Source organism: Crocodylus siamensis, chromosome 1, assembly GCF_052110815.1.
Source record: "Crocodylus siamensis isolate JL-2025a chromosome 1, ASM5211081v1, whole genome shotgun sequence".
NCBI lineage: Eukaryota > Metazoa > Chordata > Crocodylia > Crocodylidae > Crocodylus > Crocodylus siamensis.
The window spans coordinates 327116616-327136080 of record NC_143395.1 but is presented as its reverse complement, the minus strand read 5'-3'; positions in this window follow the sequence as shown (position 1 = coordinate 327136080).

The following is a 19465-nucleotide window of genomic DNA, read 5'->3' as shown; positions in this document are numbered from 1 at the left end:
AACATTCTGTTCTTTGAATATTATAGCCTTACTATAAGTGTCTAGCCTTTCCGCATATTTATCTTGACTTCCAGTGTCGTAATTGGAGGGGAGGGGAAATGATGATCATGGCAACCACCTTGGGTGCCAACTTGAAAGAGAGCCCACAGCCACCTTTTCACGTTTGTGTTTACAAACTGGAAGTTTCCCCTTTGCCCGGGGGGCCTGGCTGCATCCTTACACTGCATCCCTATTACACTGGCGTAAATGCCCCCCCAAAATAGGTGCATGGCACTGAACACACAGACTGTATCATTCTTTTTGGGTGGGGTAAGAGGCTTGCTATATATGAATTACTATAGCTACATTTCCATTCATGGATGCTTGTTGGTCTTGAGTCCTCAGACTGTACTCTCACTAAAGTCAATAAGAGTTTAGCCAGGTAAAGATTGGTTGTGTGTTACTCAAGATGAAATTTTCATATGGTATTTACATTTGTCAATACCTTATTTACTATTTTAGTGATTAGCTTATTTGCTATTCGCCTTCATTTATTCTGGGGGAGTTTTGCTTTATTATGACAGTATTGCTTAATATTTTCCTCCATGCTACTTGAAACTAAAGAGAAACAGCTTTAAATTACCAACATGATATGCAGGTACTGCTTGGAGGTTAAAAATGTTGCCTGTTCTACAAGTAGGAATCATTTGTTTTCCTCAACTGGGACTGGAAATGCCATAAAGGAGAAATGGAATGTTAAAGCTCCATGAATACATCATATGCCTGAAAAATGCTAAGCAAAGAAAAAAAAAAGGTAAATTGAGAAGGAAAGATAAATATGTAAGGAAATACACCAGTCAGTGAGATAGAGCATATTACAATTAATACAGTAGAGTACCAGTTATCTGGAAACCATATATCCAAACTTTCAGTTATGCAAAGGCTACATCACCAACCTGCAGGGTATAAGATACAGCAATGGCATGAGAGAGAGAAGTTTTGATGTCTGACAAAAAATAATGAGATAATTAAACTGAAAGCAGATGAATGTGTTGCCAAACTTGCTTTAGAATATGGTACCGGAATGTGTTTGTTGAATGAATGTTTCACTAATTGAATAGTTTGGTTTTACAAATAGATTTTGTTTCCAATGAGTTTTGAAATGGTTCTTTGGAAAAGAAACATTTTCAAACCTCAGTTTGTAAATATATACCCCACTTCTTCATATAGCCACTTAAATTAATATGATTGACCTATATGGCCTCAAGAGATCTTCTATTTAAATTCCATAATCTGTGGAAGTATCAAGTCCACCTAGACCATCTTTGACAAACATTCTTAAAAACCCCCAATGAAAGCTACTGCATAACTTCCATAGATAGTCTTTCTGGTGTTTCACTACCATAACAATTAGGCAGTTTTTTCCTAACATACAATCTAAATCATATTTGCTGCAAAGTAAGCTGATTTCTTCTTGTTTCTTCCCCAGAAGCTGTTGGAAATAACTGAATGCTCTATCCTTCATTGCAATCTTTTATGGATGGGAAGATTGTTATGTATTCTCCCCTTAGTCTTCTCATTTGTAAACTACAGAAATCCATTTAGTAGAAACTTTCCCCATAGGTCATTGTGAAAGAGTAAACAGTGACGTTGCAAAAAGAGCGGGAGAACGCCGCTTCCGGAGCTATTTCCATATTAGGATAGAAGCTCCAGGAAAAGAAAAGAAATAGGAGAAAGGAGTCTCAGAAAGGGAGAAGAAAGAAAGAGCATCTGAAGGAGAAAGTGAGGGAAAAAGAAGATCTCCAGGAGAAAAGACACTTACCTCAGGTTGTTTCTCGCTGCTGGAGAGAGCGGAGGTCTGAGAAAGAGGGGCGGATCCCTGAAGAGGCACCGGAGACGCGGATGGCAGCCACGCTGAAAAGTAAACAAACAAACAAAAAAGAGAAGAGTGAATTGACTCACTATCACAAGCTTAGTGAAAACAACTGAGTGCTGACCACAAGGATTCAAGGCTTCAGGCACGCACCAGATGAAAGGTACACACTCAGGATAGCAAAAGTAAAGAGAGAGAAATAACAAGGCTTGAAGAGAAAAGCCTGCTCTAAAAAAAAAAAAAAGAAAATAAATGGACAAACCAGAGTTAAAGGGACTTTGTTTATTAACACCAAGTTCAGTCCAACCAAACTGATAAAGGTTAAATAAGAACAGTTTGTAGATAGAATTACAAAGTTGATATAATTGCTTAAAAAAAAGGACCACTTCTGTTTAAAGATAGCAAAAGTTTGTATAGTGTTATAAAGAATAAAGATAAAGACAAGTGTTAATCTGAATCTCATTGTGAATATATATATTGGCGAGTGTGTGGGAATAATTGAGTGAAGTTTTCCTCTATAATACTGGGATTCCTAATAAAGACACCCAAAGAGCAAAATAAAACAACAAATATATATGTAACAACCCTCCCGACAAGTGGCATCATAAAGCAGAACATATTATAATAACATCCAAGACGTGGCAGGCGGGAAAATCAGGGTACTTACACCTCTTTGGGAGATTATAAAAGGATACAGAGAGGCAAGGTCCACCATCACAGTCATATTTTATAAAACTTCCTATTACCTATTTTACTCTCCTCTAAGCTCTCTCCATTTTGTCTTTATCTTTCCTGAAGTGTAATACTCAAAACTGGATACAACTGTTCAGAGAACAGTATTATTACTGAAAGGCTCCTGTCCTGCAGCTCTTAAGTGCACTGACCCAGTTACTGCTAGTCAAGGCCAGCTGACCTCCAATTGGTTCTGGACCTTCACTTAAGGTATTCCTCCAGCATCTGAGCCTCACTGCACAACACACTTGTCTTCCATCTCTGAGCAGCTTCTGTCCCAGCAACATGTCTGGCTTTCCTGTTTCCTGACTCTTCCCTTGTCTTGTTTCTGGATTTCTGCCTTTAGATTCTCTCTGCACATCTATTTCCTCCAGCTTTGCTTACTCTTGGACTCTGCCTGTGGATTATCCTTTGGACTTTATCCACCAGGGATGTTGTCTGTCATAATGTGAAGAGCCAGGTGTGCAACTGGGGGATGCAGAGGTAGGAATCAGAAGCCAAAAGTCAGGAGTCAAAATGCTGAGCTAGGATCACAAGCTGGAAATCAGAAACCTAGTTACAATGACAATTACCTTCTTACATGACTTTCCTATGAAGGCAACCAGGAGTGCTTTTCTTTGTAACAGCATTGCATTATTAACTAATATTTAGATGCTATGATCTCAAACCCTTTTCTGCAGTAGTGCATTTTCACCAAAAAAAAAAAAAAAAAAATTGTACTAGTGCATTTACTATTTTTTCCTTCTTACAGGTGTGACCTTTAACTTCTTTACCTTGAATTTTACATTCATTTTATATCACGTCCCGAATTGTAGGAATCATTCTAAATTCTGGTCCTGTCCTCTAAATTGCTTGTAGCCCTCCTATAACTCTCTTCAACTTGGTGTCCTATACAAATGTATACTGTCTTTTCCATCAGATAAATTATTGTCAGGGATCCTGGTTTTCTCTATTTAAACTCCTCAATTTTAGTAAAAAAATCCATTTTCCCAATATTAACCACTATATTTATCTATGTATAGATCAAGATTTTATATTCTTCCTCATTACAAATGCCATTCCACTCTGCAGCATTTCTGGCCAGAGTACCCCAGCCTAATTAAGTTTCCAAGCTTACTAGCCAGCTGTCCACTGGCTCAAGATTGCTGGGGACATCCCACCCTGCTTCTCAGGTCTTAGGACACTCATCCCCAGAGTTTATCTCCCTGTGCTCCCTGCATGCTACACATCCCACTTCTCAGGGCTGCTCTGGCCTCACAGAGCACCTGCTCCAAAACTGTGGATCCTGGGGCACTTGTCTCTCCCTGTGCTCTGTGGGATATCCCCAGCAGCATTGAACCAGTGGACAGCTGGTGATTAAGCTTGGAAGGGTTTGATTAAGCTAGGAGACTCTGGCCAGAGATGTCACAGAGTAGAATGGCATTTGTGCTGAGAGAGCGATGCCATGAAAGGGCTAACCTGCAGAAAACTGGTTGAGCCCTGATTTTTGGGGTACTGACTTTTTTTCTTTCATCTTTTTTTCACTATGACTGTGTTACCTGCTGTGCCCTCACCTTCATGGACCGACAGAGTGTTGCATCAAGTGGGAAGAAGCCCAACCTGAATTATTTAAAGGGGATAATACCTCAGACCAATCAATATCCAAGAAATTAGCCTGAACAGGCTTCTGTTCTTTTTGTTAGTTTATACTATATTGTTTTGTTAATTTTATTAGAAGGCTTGACCAGCAGGAAAAGAGAATATACAAAAACTCTTCCCTGGCCAATCACAGGACTTATCTGAGACTGAAGAAGAAGTCTAGTAGTGTTCAGTTGATTCTGTTCTGTCAAGATGGTTGTCTTGATGCACATAAGCCTGTGAAAGAAAAAGAAGAGACACCAGTTAAGATTGAGATAAATGAATGATGGTATAACACCTGGGTGGTGTTAGGCAGGAGTGTAGGGGAGGTTGGAGCCCCATAAGAAATCTACTTTGAGCGATTGTTGACTGGTAGCAGTGAGAATTAACACCTCCTGATTGTTATCATCTTAAAACATCAAGATGTGGCAGGCGAGAATCAGGACCACCACTACAGAAAGCCAGGCAAGTGATTGCAGGATAGGGTTGGGAAGGTACCCAGTGTCCATACCTGTAACTTCAACTGGGTCAGTGGTGCTTCATTTTAATCATGCAAAATGAAGACCTGACAGTGGCATTTCATTTTAATCATGCAAAAATGTTGATTTTGGGTTACTTTTTTAAAACCTAAAATTGGGTTTTGGGGTTTTTTTAAGCAGAGAAAACCAGGATCCTTGGTTATTAATGAAAATATTGGATAGAATTATCCCCAAGCAGACACTTACAGATTTCAAAGTACTCTTCTCTTCTGATAATTGGTGGAATAGCTCACATGACTGGAGCACTCTTATGGATGGATACAAACAGTTCAGGAAGAATGGGCAGGGATGAAGAGAAGGAAGAGTTGCACTTTATGTAAAAGAACTATATGATTGCTCAGAGCTCCAGTATGAAGCTGGCAATTGGCCTGTTGAAAGTCTCTGGGTTAGGGTCAATGGGGAGAGCAACAAAGGTGATGTCATGGTGGGAGTCTGCTATAGACCACCAGACCAGGAGGATGTGGTAGATGAGGCTTTCTTCAAACAGCTAAATAAATTTTGCTGATCATAGACCCTGGTTGTCATGGGGGACTTCAATGACCCTGACATCTGCTGTGAGGGCAATACAGCAGTGCTCAGGCAATCCAAGAAGATTTTGCAGTGTGTTGAGGACAGCTGTCTGGTGCAAGTGCTGGAGTGGCCAAGTGGGGGACATACTTTTCTTGACCTGCTCCTTACAAACAAGGAAGAATTGGTGGGGAATGTAATAGTGGATGGCAACTTGGACAACAGTAACCACGAAATGATTGAGTTCAGGATCCTGAGGAAAAGAAGGATGGAGAGCAGCAGAGTAAGGACTCTGGATTTCAGAAAAGCAGATTTCAGCTCACTCAAGGAATTCATGGGCAGCATCCCCAGGTCAGCCAGACTGAGGGGAAGAGGAGTTTGGCAGAGCTAGTTGTACTTCAAAGAAGCCTTACTGAGAGTGGAAGAACAAACCAGCCTGATGTGCAGGAAGACTAACAAGTATGGCAGAAGAACAGCTTGACTTAGCAGGGAACTCTTCAATAAACTAAATCACAAAAAAGAAGCTTATAAGTAGTGGAAACTTGGATAAATAACTAGGGGAATATATAAGAGCATTGCTCGGGCAGTCAGGAAGGCCAAAGTGTAATTGGAATTGCAGTTAGCAAGGGATGTGAAGGGTAAGAAGAAGGGTTTCTATAAGTATGTTGGTAGCAAAAGGAGGATAAGGGAAATTGTGGGTCCCTTACTGAAGGGGGAAGGTGACCTTCTGAAAAAGGATGCAGAAAAGGCTAACGTGCTCAATGCCTTCTTTACCTCAGTCTTCACAGGCAAGGTCAGCTCCCAGACTACTTAACCAGACAGCACAGTTTGGGGAGGAGGTGAGCAGCCCAAAGTGGTAAAAGAACAGATTGGGAACTATTTAGAAAATCTGGACATGTACAGGTCCATGGAACTGGATGGGATGCACCCAAGGTGTTCTGAGGGAGTTGGCTGATGTGATTGCAGAGCCATTGGCCATCATCTTTGAAAATTAATGGCAATCAGGAGAGATCTTGGATGATTGGAAAAGGGCAAGCATAGTGTCCATACTTAAGAAGGGAAAAAGGAGGATCCAGGGAACTACAGACCAGTCAGCCACACCTCAGCCCATGGAAAAATGCAGCAGTCTCAATGAATTAATTTTTAAGCACTTGGAGGAGAAAAAGTTGATCAGGAACAGTCAGCATGGCTTCATTGGGAGTGAGTCATGCCTGACCAAACTGATTGCCTTCTATGATGAGCTGACTGGCTCTGTGGATGTGGAGAGACCAGTGGTTGTGGTGTACCTTGATTTTAGCAAGGCATTTGATACATTTTTCCACAACAGCCTTGCAGGCAAGATAAGGAAGTATGGGCCAGATAAATGGACTGGAAGGTGGATACAAAACTGGGGGAGTATTAGATACACTGGAAGGTAGGGCTAGGATTCAGAGTGACAGAGACAAATTGGAAGATTTGGGCCAAAAGAAATCTCATGAGGTTCAACAAGAACAAGTGCAAAGTTTTGCACTTAGGACAGAACAATACCGTGCACCAGGACAGATTGGGTGCTCACTGGCTGGGCAGCAGCTCTGCAGAAAAAGCATGTGTGGGTTATAGTAATCAATATACTGAATATGAGCCAGCAGTGTGCCTTTGTTGCCAAGAAGGCTAATGGCATACTGGACTGCATTGGTAGGTGTTGCCAGTAGGTCAAAGGAAGTGATTATTCCCCTCTATTCAGCACTGGTAAGGACACATCTGGAGTACTGTGTTCAGTTTTGGGCCCTCCACTACAGAAAAGACGTGGACAAATTGGAGAGAGTCCAGCAGAGTGCAACAAAACTGGTGAGGGGGTTAAGGGACATGATTTATGAGAAAAGACTGATGGAACAGGGCTTATGTAGTTTAGAGAAGAGGAGACTGCGAGGGAACTTAACAGCCGGTTTCAATTACTTGAAGTGGGGTTTGAAAGAGAGGATGGAGCTAGACTTTTGTCAGAGGAGGCAGATGACAGAACAAGCAGCAATAGTCTCAGATTGCAGCAAGAGAGGTTTAGGTTAGATATTGGGAAGAATTATCTCACTAGGAGGGTAGTAAAACATTGAAACACGTTATCCAGAGAGGTGGTAGAAGCTCCACCCTTGGAGGTTTTCAGAACCCATCTAGACAAAACTTTGGCTGGGATGATCTAATTGGGCTTTTGAGCAGGGGTTTAAACTAAATGACCTCCTGAGGTCCCTTCCAAAGCTAACTTTCTATGATTCTATGAATTAAACATTAGGAAGTGTCCTTTCAGAGGAATTTTTTAATTAGTTTTGCACCTACTGGTATTCATTACATCTAGATCGTAGTTCCTTAATATGATGTGGGAACTGTACGTCAATAAACTTGCTGATGTCAAGGTGCTCGCTAAATTGAATTGCTTTACAGAGGCAGATATTACTTGTTTTTTTGGGTCAAGAAAAGAAGCTCTCAATCTTTCTGCTTATGTTTTTAATAACTTTTAGTTCCTAAATATTTAAAAGTTGATTATTTACAATTTTCCCCCAGTATCTTCCACTATCTAGGAAGATAACAAATATATAAATAAATAAGTAAATAAATAAATATATATATACACACATATATACACAACAGTCAATTTGTAAACACCTGCAGGAGGAGAACTGCTCTCTAGAAGCCAAGCTGGTTATATTAAGAACAAATCAAATTAAATTTATTACTTCCTTTGACAAAGTTAACTACTTCAGTGGATAAAGGACACATGGTTGGACATGATATGCTTGGGCTTTAGTCAGCCTTTTAATATGATAGTCTCATAAAGCTATACTCATTCTTCTTCCTCAGAAGAATATGTGGAATAGGTAGAATTGCTGTTAGGTGGATATATAATTGGCTGAGTAGGAGTAGCTACACAAGGACACATACCTGAATAGCAGGAAGAATCAAGTAGAGTTCTATTCTTGGTGGTTTAACATTTTTATTAATATTTTACATACACAAGCAGAGAGCCTCCTGATTGAGTTTGCAGTTGACAAAACAAAAAACAAACAAACCAAACCCCCACAAACCCAAACCCTCTGAAGTGCTGTGAACACTTCAGAGAATAGGATTATAATGCAAACAGATGTTGACAAATTAAAAAACTGGGCACTAAAGCCAAAAAAATAAAATTCAACTAACACAAATGTAGGGAAGAAATCTAGGGAAGAGTAGCCAAACACATACATAATAAGAGATGATTGGTCTGGCAGAAGCACTGAGGAGAGCAATCTAGGGACTTGGGTTGGATCACAGATTCAACATGAATCAAATGTTATGCAGTCATCAGAAAAGTGATAGCAAGTTTGGTTTACATTAACAGGAGTGTTGTATGTAAAACACAGGCTAACAGTACCACTATACTTGGCACTGCTTAGGTTTCATCAGCTGGAGTACTTGCATAGAGTTCTGGGGTCCACATTATAAAAAGGATCAGGAGAAATTTCAGAGGATTCAGAGGAGTGACAACAATAACAAAGTCTTTACCAGCTACATGAAGAAAGACTGAGCTAATTTGGTATGTTTAATGTGGAGATGAAAATTAAGTCCTGGGACATAACAGTTTTCAAATATTTGAAAGGCTGGCACAAATAAAGGGGAGACCAACTGTCCTCTTTTCCCCACTAAGGGCAGAACATGAAGCAGTGTATTTAAACTACAGCCAAGCTGTGTTAGATTATATCCTAAGGGGAAAAAAAACTAAGCAAACCAAAAAACGCCATATCAGAACAGAAACTTCATAACTGTATCAACAATACCACAATGGAACAACCGTGAAATATCTTTTACTGGAAGTTTTCAAGAACAGGTCGGATAAGCCTTTGTCCAGGATAGCATAGGAATACCATGCCCTACATCCATATAGGTGGCATGTACATGTGCTGTTAGCACGGAACAAAAAATTCTGACATATACTGCAACACTGAAGCACCCTTTTACTCCATTCAGCTATTCCCACCAGTGTTCACAAATATATTGCTTCACACTAAAGAACTCTGCCCTAGGATAATATTTGTATTTACAAGTACTAACCTGTGGCAGAATTATTTCTTTCAGCCTAATAAGGCCACACATGTAAACATTGCGACTTTACCCTGGAGCTATTTATGCAGCTCTGCAGTAGAAGTCTTGTGTAGATGTGCCCCAAGAGAGTTAGTAAATGACAGGTTAAGCCTTTTCCAACATTTTGGTTCCATCTTTCCAGGGATCAAAGTTAGGCTAAGTAGCATATAATTCCCTAGGTCCTCCTTTTTTCCATTTTTTTTTTTAAGAAAGGTATTTTGTTCACATTTCAGCAAACATCTGGAGACTTCTCCTGTCCTCCACTAGTTCTTGTGAGTAATCACCAGGGAGCCTCGTTTTCTCTGATAAAAAAATCCTTGATTTCCAGATTTAAAAAATTAACCCAAAATCTACATTTTTCCATGATTAAAATGAAACACCACTAATCTATACTATTAGGTGTACTGCATGCCATCTCCGTTAGCAAGTATGAAGCGTCACTGCTATAGATATAGATAAAGATATATATATATAGAGAGAGCGATATATAAATATAGAAATAGAGCCATTTAGAGCTATATAGTGATAGAGATATATGGACATATATAGAGACAGAGATATATAAAGATATGTAAAGATATATAGAGATATATAGAGATAGATGCAATGTTCAAGACAATCAGCAGACAAATGTCAACAGGAGCGGCAGGGAACTTCAGAAGCAATGAGATGACATCATACTCAGCTTGATGAGGCAACACATTATCAGCCACAACAGCAAGCTGCAGAAGCCAGACGACATCGGTACAGAGCAAAGATGAATCAACTTGCGTTCTGCAATGGGAGCAGCAAGCTGCACATGAATGTGCCTGCTTCAGCCAGCTTAGTGATCAGGAGCAGCTGGAAATACTACAACTCCAATAGTAGGAGTGTTCCTTTGTGATCTTGTCTTCGCCCATGGACGTGACTGCTTCCAGACTCTCCCACCCAGAAAACATTGTATTTGCAATGACTGCTGACTTGAATAACAAAACCAGAAATGTTGTGTATACAGAAGTATTGTAAAGCTCTTACAGTAAAAAAGTGTGATATGTTTCTGAATTACCTGTATGCCTAAGTGTTGTGAAGCTCTTGAAGTGCAATAAAATGTGATCTCAAGCAAAAATCGGCTCATTGGATTTTCATGCAACCAACCCTGCACTGAGCATCTAGTATATAATATCTATATATTAGTGGTGTTTCATTTAATCATTGGGAAAAAAAATCCTAGATTTTTAGGTTAAATAAGTAACCTAAATTCCACATTTCCCCCAAGTTAAAATGGGATTTTGTTTTAATCAGGGGAAAATGTGAATTTGGTGTTATTTTTTTAAAACCAAAACCTGGGGATTTTTTTTTTCAGATCAGAGAAAACCAGGATCCCTGATCATCACAAATAACTCAGAAAAAAAACAACTTGTGCTGTTTTTTTAAACACCTTGGGATACATTTCATGAAGCCCTCCAATCATGAGCCCATCTTTCTTATTTATGTATTCTTTAAACTCTTTTTTTTCCCCATAGTCTATCCTGAATTCCTAAATCCACTGTTAAAATTCATTTTGGGAAATTTATGCCCACAATTTAGTTTTCTCATGGAGAATAAAGTAAAGAAAGTGTTTAATGTTTCCCTCTACACCTGCTATTTGTTCTTCCCTAGTTATTATCAGACCTATACTCTTTTGTGTTTTTCTTTTAATTAAAAAAATATAATTTTAAGTATTTTTTTGCCTAGTTAAATGAAAATCATTTGGGGAATTACTTTTTCTAATTTTATCCCTACATGCTTGTGCTATTCTTTCTTTTGTTATGTGCCCCTTTTTCTGCACTTGTTATGATTCCTTTTGTGTTTTCATAGTATTGTAGATTTTGCGATGCGGCCTGTGATGCAAGCTGTGATGATAGTTCCTAGCTTTCATTTGCAACAAAGGTAGCTTGTTGTTGTGCATTTAATGTAGTCTCTGTCAACAAGTGCTAGATCTCTTCTACTTTAAATTATCTTCCACAGAAATCCTAGCTATCAGTTCCTGTTTTTACTGACAGTTGTTTTTTGTTTAGTTTTATTTTTTGTTTTTGGAGTTCATTTCCATATTTTCCTGCCCTCAGCTTTTCCATATTTTCTGCCTTCAGCTTCATTTTCTTGGAACAGTGAATTATGTAGATCATGATTGTCTTTACCTTTAGATTCTTAATTCTGAGAATTAAGAAGGTCCCTATAAAGTTTGATTTCCAGAAATTGGAATGGATTGATTTCCATCCATCTTTTTCCCTGATCTTCTACTGGACCTTCTCATTGTCTCTAAATGTTGATGTGCCTGTTTAAGTAGAGAAGAAATGTGGATTATGGTGCTACCAACTTACTTGAAAACACTGGAGCTTGCTAGAGTGACTAGATATAACAATATATCATACTTTTTCAGTGACTTTCTTTTTCCTTATTTGCTTACGTTATCCTTGGGAGAAAAAAAAAGTATATTCATGAGTGATGTCTTACTGGAACAACGGCGTGCTTTGGCTAGACTTACACAAGCTTTTTTCCTGAGAAGAATATGTTGTATTTGAAAGCTTGTATAAGTCTAGCCCTATCAGTTGATCTAATAAAAAGATATCGCCCAGAAGTAACCTTACAAACTTCCTAGACCATCACGGCTACATCAACACTACCAACCTATCTTCTGTATGTTATCTAATTTTCAAGTTTTACATAGTTTATATATAATGTTCCTTAATGTATCCCCTTGTACTCCATTATAGCTAATCTTTTCCACTCATTAACCTGTATGTTCTTATAAATCACCTTTTCTTTGAGTATGCAGCAAGTTTTACAATATCAATGAAAATAGGGCTTTTGTGGATTCTGTCATGCTTTGAATAGCTAAATAAAATAAGGTGTTTTTTTAGAAAACAGAAAAGGGTAGGTATAGTGCACTAGCTGCCCAAATAAGCTTGTGCAGCAAAGTTCTAGAATGTGTTATATCTCTGGGTTTTTTTAAAGAACCTTCTGAAGGAATTAGTCAACCATGAGGCAAAATCTCTTGGTGGTAATAATACATTTTCTTAATGTACATAACTGGTGCAGCTGAGAACAGTTATTTCCAGTTATATTTAATATTAGCTTGTAAAAGTGCTGCAAAATGACTGTCATTAAAATTTCATTTATCTATATTTCCCTTTATATTTTCTCTTGAAATTGAATTTTTAACTTCCTGTAATATCTTAAGCTTTTGCAAACAAATATTTTTTTCTTTGTTAATGCCATAAGAATACCAGCTACCTAAGGTTTGGGAGAGTCAGGTGAACAGATATGTACATTAAAGCAAAATGACATGTTGCATATACTGAAGTATCGCTTTCTTGAGATGACATTTTGATTTTCTTGAATCAGTAGACCATGAAAGTTCATTTTGACACAGACTGGCTACAAGATAAAATCTACTCCAGCACTGTAATCTTATCTTTTAGTGTTTGGGTTACCAAAATGACAGAACTCCCATTCTCATTCCTATTTTAAGCAAGAGAAAGAAAAGGCAATTTTGCAGCAAACCACAGGAGGTACAATGAGAGCCCAGGTATCATATGCTGTTGGACATAGGTGATTTGAATTCTTAGATAGAGAGTGTATGTGCAATGTAGGAAGAAGTCTTTGGAAAAATGACAATGAGGGAAAACTGCTTGAGCTAAAGCACATAATCAGAAACAATCTGAACTTTGTGAGATGCAGTGCCAGCAGGGGGAAAAATTCATTTACAGTTCCTTCTCTAAATTGGTTGTACAAAAGAGAGGGAAAGAAAGTACGTGTATGAAGGGTTGTAGGAGAATAGCTGTGTATAAAACAGGGGATACTGTAAAAGACTTTGGGTAGAATTCTATTTCTTTTGTGTACATGGTCATTTTCTAGCCACATAAATGGCATTTCTGTCACTTACATTTCTGTCACTTACATGCAATCAACAATTCTATTTCCTCTTCAGTAGACATATAACTGGGCATGGATATTATACACTGGACATGTATATGCTTGGCCATATATACGCGTTGTATCTGCATACCAGTATCTAAGTCACAAATACATAAACACACAGAAATCCTTTACTATCAAGTATTAGGTTTCACATTTTAGCTGCAAAAGCTGTGTGGGTAGGTATTCAGGAAGGAACCCCTAAGCATTAGGCTATAGAAAACTCAGGGAGGAGCCATCTCCTCAGTTTCTCCTGTTGAAGCTGGGAATGCAGCAGTTAAAGGAGTGAGAAAGATTAAAACCTGAAGGGAGCCATTACTTTGTAGCCCAGTAATGATGTACACAAGTAGGTAAGGCATTCTTGTGTTCTGTTGCAGTTCCAATCACTAAAATTAAGGAAATAATGTTCTTATTTCTTCTCTGTGCCCCAGAGTCTACATATTTGCTATGGCAACATCATCAATAGATATTTATTTCCCCAAAGGTCCAGAGACTCAGCTTTAAAAGCATTATCATCTGGTAACTTTACACGCTCATGCAGACTGCAGATCAGGTGAACATAAGCAAATGGAGAGTTAACACAAAAAAAAATCACCTAGACCTAGAATTGCAAGTGATCACTGTTTCACCACCTGATACCTTACTTAGAATCATTATTATATCTTTAAACCGTAGGTCTAATATGTTTAGAAAATAAGTTTATAAGAATCATATCTGCTGAGGACTCATCAGTCCTTGTGACTGCCATTTCTATTGATTGATCACTGATATTATAGCATTTTGCCTACAATACTCCCTTTCTAGGAGTATCATGACTTTCCATTACATTGTTTTAAAATGATGGATGCTGTACTTTTTAAAGGATTTTCTAAAAGCTCTGTGGAATCAAAAATGAGAAGAAAATAGCTAGTAAGAATAAAACTAGCTTAAATTTTATAATAACATAATATTATTTTGTGAAGATATCTGAATTTCTATATCACTAAAGTCTATCAGATGCCAGTGCAAGGAGACATATTCTATAGTTTTATGTTTTCTAGGCCATGATATGGTATAAGCATGATTGCAAATGAGATAAAAACAGTTCCTAGCAGAATAGATCAGATGGTCCAAGAGATTTAGTATGGCATCTGAAGTGTTTAATGTTGCAGTAGCAAATTCAAAGTCAGCAGATGAGTTTAATATAGTGTATGAATTAGTAGTGGCAATACAGTTGCTGTTGGATTTTTTATCTACAACCCTACTGAACATCTAGCTTAATCATTTTAGCTGAGGAAAGGTAGACTGAACACAGAAAACAAACCTTTTTTTGATCTTATTATTTTGTTTTTCCTTCAGGTTAGAACAGTAACATTATAGAAGGAAGCTTTCATCAACCCTGAACACCTTGCATGTGATCCCTGAATGAACTGAGGAATCTGTTGCATCTATTAAAAATGTAAGTCCAGGAAAAAAAAGAAGAAAAAAAAAAACTTTAAAGCAAACACACAGACACTCATAAACTAGTAAAATAAAAATTATAAGGGAGGCACATGACCACATTAAACTTTAATGATGCCTAGTAAGTATCTTTTTAAAGAAAAAGACAAGAGGAAAAGATGTTATCAGGCTCCTAAATGATTAAACACTTGCAGGAAATAAATATATACAACTTCTAAGTAGAAAAAAGTATCCTAAATCTTTATTTTAAATTTTATGAATACTAAATTCAATCCCTTTAGTAAACATAACATCATTCATATGATATTGAAGCAACTGCCAAAAAGGATTTCTCTGGACACAATTCGTCTATAAGGGTATATACAGCCATTCAGGGAGGTTAGGGAGAAGCTAAATATCATTAAAAATGGCCACCCAATCTGACTTAGTTTGTCAAGATGCAGACTTTACACCTATAGTGCAGATAGAAGTTATGTTTGTCATGCTATTGTCCCCTTGAAAGTGCTCTACAGCTGCGCCCTTACAGAAGTGCATGGTTGCAGAGCACTTTTAAAAGGCCTGATTCCATAATAATCTAAACCATCATTACATGATAGTTCAGATGAAGGCACTCCAAAGCACAGCACCTTCATTAACTTGTGTCAGTGTGCTCTGGGAATAGGGCTGGGCTGATGCAACCTAGCCATGCTCTCAGGCCTGTCTTCAGAATGGGTGGAGGTGGAGGGAGCAAAGGGAGTTCCAGCTGAGGTTTTTTCAGCTGATGCTAGAAAATAAGGTGGGTGGACTGGAGACCCTCTGAAGTAGGGGGGCTCTAATCTACCCACCCCACCCTCTAGCACTGGCTGAAAAAAAGTGCAGATTGAGCTCCTTCTACTCCCTTCATCACGTGGGCTGGGCGGGAGAGAGGGGTATTGCTAAGACAGAGCAGCTGCAGACTGTTCCAAATTGCAGTTTGATCCCCTAACCTCCAGAACCCAACAGCAAATGTATTTTGGGTCCAGGGGATTGCTGTAAGTCATAGCACTTCCTGAAAACCTCCATAAGTTATAGTAAGGAGCTGCGTTTCTGTCTGTGCCCTTAGATCTCTAGTTAGGACAGTCTAAGTGTAAACTGTAAGATTAGATTGCTCTAAAAATGGCCAGCTAGATATAAGTTAACTGTACCCTGGAGGTAGTCTTAGATTGCATGTGGTGAAACCAATCTAACTGACCTTCTATGCAGTTCCCAGTACAGCCCTGGCCCTGAGAAAGCTCAGTCTCTGACCCTAGCCCTGTGGCTGCACTTTTCCTACTCACCCTCCCTGACACCAGGCTACTTTTACCCCCTGGCTCTTTCTCCCATCTCCAGATGGACAACCCCACCCTTGAAGACCAGTCAGCCTGCCGCTCCTGCTCTGAGCCTACCAAATCCCCCCATCCCAGAAGCCACTCCCAGCACCAGTTTTACTGATGTTGACCAATGCCAGGAGCTGAGGAAATAAATCAGGGTGGGGAGACGGTGATCAGGATCAGGAGATTGGTTCATCATCAGGAGGATGTTTGTTTGTTTGAAGGGGAAGGGGTTGAAGGGAAAGGGGTTGGAGGGTTAAAAATAGCCCATGGTACCAGGAATAGGAAAGAGCTCCTCCATCTCAATAAACTCGACCCCCATGGATCCCACTTCCTCCCTGATCCCTCCAAGTCCCCCACTCTAGGCCTCTTACCTCAACATACCTTAGATTGTGGCCACTTTAAACCCTATCTAGCCTCCCCAAATGTCTGTACATACCCTCAAAGGCAAACAGTAAAGGGTGAAAAATAAACCTGATTAGATTCAGCTTGAGTTTTGTATAGTAATATAGGACATTATGGATCATTAAGTGAATAGAACTGCAGAAGAACAATAAAGATGAGACCATTGTCTAGTACTGCAATAACTTTGTATGGATTTCTAATTTTTTTTATCCTAGCCTCAAGGCCAACTATCTCCTCCAAGAATGCTTTGCAGACTGAGGAGACCAGTCTCTACATTTTCTTTGCTATTGATCCTCACAGTGCAGTAACTGGTGGATATCTGGGTTTGCAACTTAAGCATGGTTCTGTGAGGATGTCAGAATCCCCCTAAGTAAGAAGATGAATAGCATACAGGGCATTCTAAAAATTTTACAGACTATCTCACCTCCTGTTTTTCCATGGAAGTGAACTGCTTTGTAGTTGTACTAAGTGGTCACATCCACACAAGCATGGACGTTTGCTTCCCCAGGAAGAAGCAATGGCACAGCTTGTCCCATTGCTACTTGTACCCCTGGAATGCCTGGGCCATGTGTCCTCTGGCGTGGAGCAGATTACCCTGGGTGGGGTGAGGGAAGCCTTTCCTGGGGTTCTGGGGGCCTCCTGGTGGAGCAGTGATCCTGCTGCTCAAAGCCTGGCTGGTAGCTGGAGTGTGGTTATCACCAGCCAGGCTCCTATTCTAGGTGGTGTGCACTGCCCAAATGTGTTTTTTTTGCACATTTTTTTTTTGATCCCAGGATTTCCTAGAGTCAAAGAAATTGCCCATGCTGCTACTTTGAAACATGGAAAACACCTGAATGTACAGTGTGTGGCACCACAGACATGTCTGCGGTGTCACATACCACATGGCCACACTCAGCTGGAAGTGGCCAGTGTGTTGTTTTGCTGTCCTTCCCTGCAGGGGACATAATGGAACTTGACCCTGAGACTCCTTACAGACAGTGCAGGCATGTCTACACATGATGTTATATCACGGTAGTGGTGCACTATAGTGATGTAGTGTTGAAAGGTGGCCAGCAGCAATAGTGGCATGCTCCTCCATTATAGCATGTCATTATACCAAAGTAGCTGCTGAAAATAAGTGTGTGCCATGTGTATGGCACAGTATGGGCAGTTACTGCACCACACATTCAAAAGGAAGTATTGAAGCACAGTGCAGTAACAAGGTCACCATAGAGCAATGTGTGCTCTGTAAGTAGTTGATAACAATCCACAGATACAAAAAGGGTTGTTATAAAGAGAATGGTGGTTTGTGTTTTGGGTCAGATCCTCTTTGAGCCCTATTTTCTATTATTCTATGCAATAGTGGGGGGGGTTGCATAACTGGGATTTCTGTCCTTTTTGGGGGGTAGAAGGGAAGCGCAAAAGCACCTTTTGCCACAGTGGCAGCTGATTGTACCACTGCAATTTGCATGGAAACAGGTGGTGCTGCCCTCCAGGATACTTTGTTGGCCCACCTGCAGAGGTGCATTGATTCACCTCTGAGGCTATGATTTTTCATTATCCATCTCTGCACTCCACAGGAGTATTTCTGTGGTCAGTATTTTGCCTGATGACACAAAGGCTAAGAACAGATGTCTACGTTGCATCTTCAGCACACATTCCTGTTATAGAGCATGGGCTGCAAAAGCTAAGGGGGGTGACTTCTATGAGATATTTCCACCACTGTGCTTGCAGGCATACCCTGGGAAACCCCCAATTTGCAGACATATACCTCCAAAGCCCCAACTTTTTCTGCGTACCTTGGCGTGTCCCGGAAGGTAAGTGAGGAAAGCAAAACAGATACTCCCAAGCTTTAAGGGGATGGGGAATTCCTGTGGTGTGCAGGGCAGGGCACTTCAAGCCAAGGAGCCATTGCCCTAGGGATGGGGAAGAGCCTAGCCAACTTCACAGTGCCTGAGCCCTACTGCCATAAGCAAACATATATGGGCTACAATAAAGCATCCCAGTTTGTTACTACCTTTTGCACAACCACAAATTTGAGGATTTGTGGCACAACAGAAGGTATGAACATGTGTTTGTTTTCACATAAATAAATAAATAAATAAATAGGGGTGTGTGTGTGTGTGTGTGTGTATATATATATATATATATATATAAAGGAGCACAATGTTTACATCTGTTTCCACCCTAAAAATTATGGGTGATGAGAGTCAATTATGGGTTGAAGTCATTAAAGAAGGAAACAAGGTTAGGGGAAGAGTGGAGGTTATTTCTCATTTTACAATGCAAGGGTTAGGGGATGAAAGGACTTAAGGAAAAGTGATTAGAGAATTTAGAACTGGATATCTGGAAAACAAAATTAGTGGAAATATTACTTGGTGCTCTTATAAGGTAAACATTGATTAAATAGTTGTAGATGTTTTAAACTTTTTGTCTTAAGTTTAAAAGTATTAGGCTTTACATCTTTTTCTAGTATAAATGTACCTTTGATGTAGCAATAAAATGTCAAGTCCATTTAAAATAAGAAATCCAAACAGAAAACAGAAAATAACCCCAAACAAAACAGAATTAGAAGTTGCTTAAATTTGTTAAATGCATATATGTATTTGTAAAACATGTCTTTAACTCCTGCCCCTTCCTGCACACCCCCAAGGAAACGTTAGTATTATACTTAGAAAAATGAGATAATTTGTACATTTTGTATAGCCTTAATTGGTCTTTTCCCCCCATGCAATTATGTTTTTCTGAATTTCACAGGTCATTTTCCCCTTAGTGTTACTGTGTCTGTAAAATTTCATTTTTGTATCCCTACTCAGATATGATTTTAAAACATTCGCCTTACTTTATTTGAGTATAAATCAAGTTAAAACTCTGAAAAAACATACATAACTTCGTTTATTCATCAAGCATGTTAGGCAGGCTTTAATTTTAAAGAAGTCAAAAAAAGGGAGTACCTATTGGTTATTTCATTACACATACCCAGAGATTTCCTAATTAATTAATTATTATTTTTGAAAATAAATTGTCAAAGGAAATCATGTGAC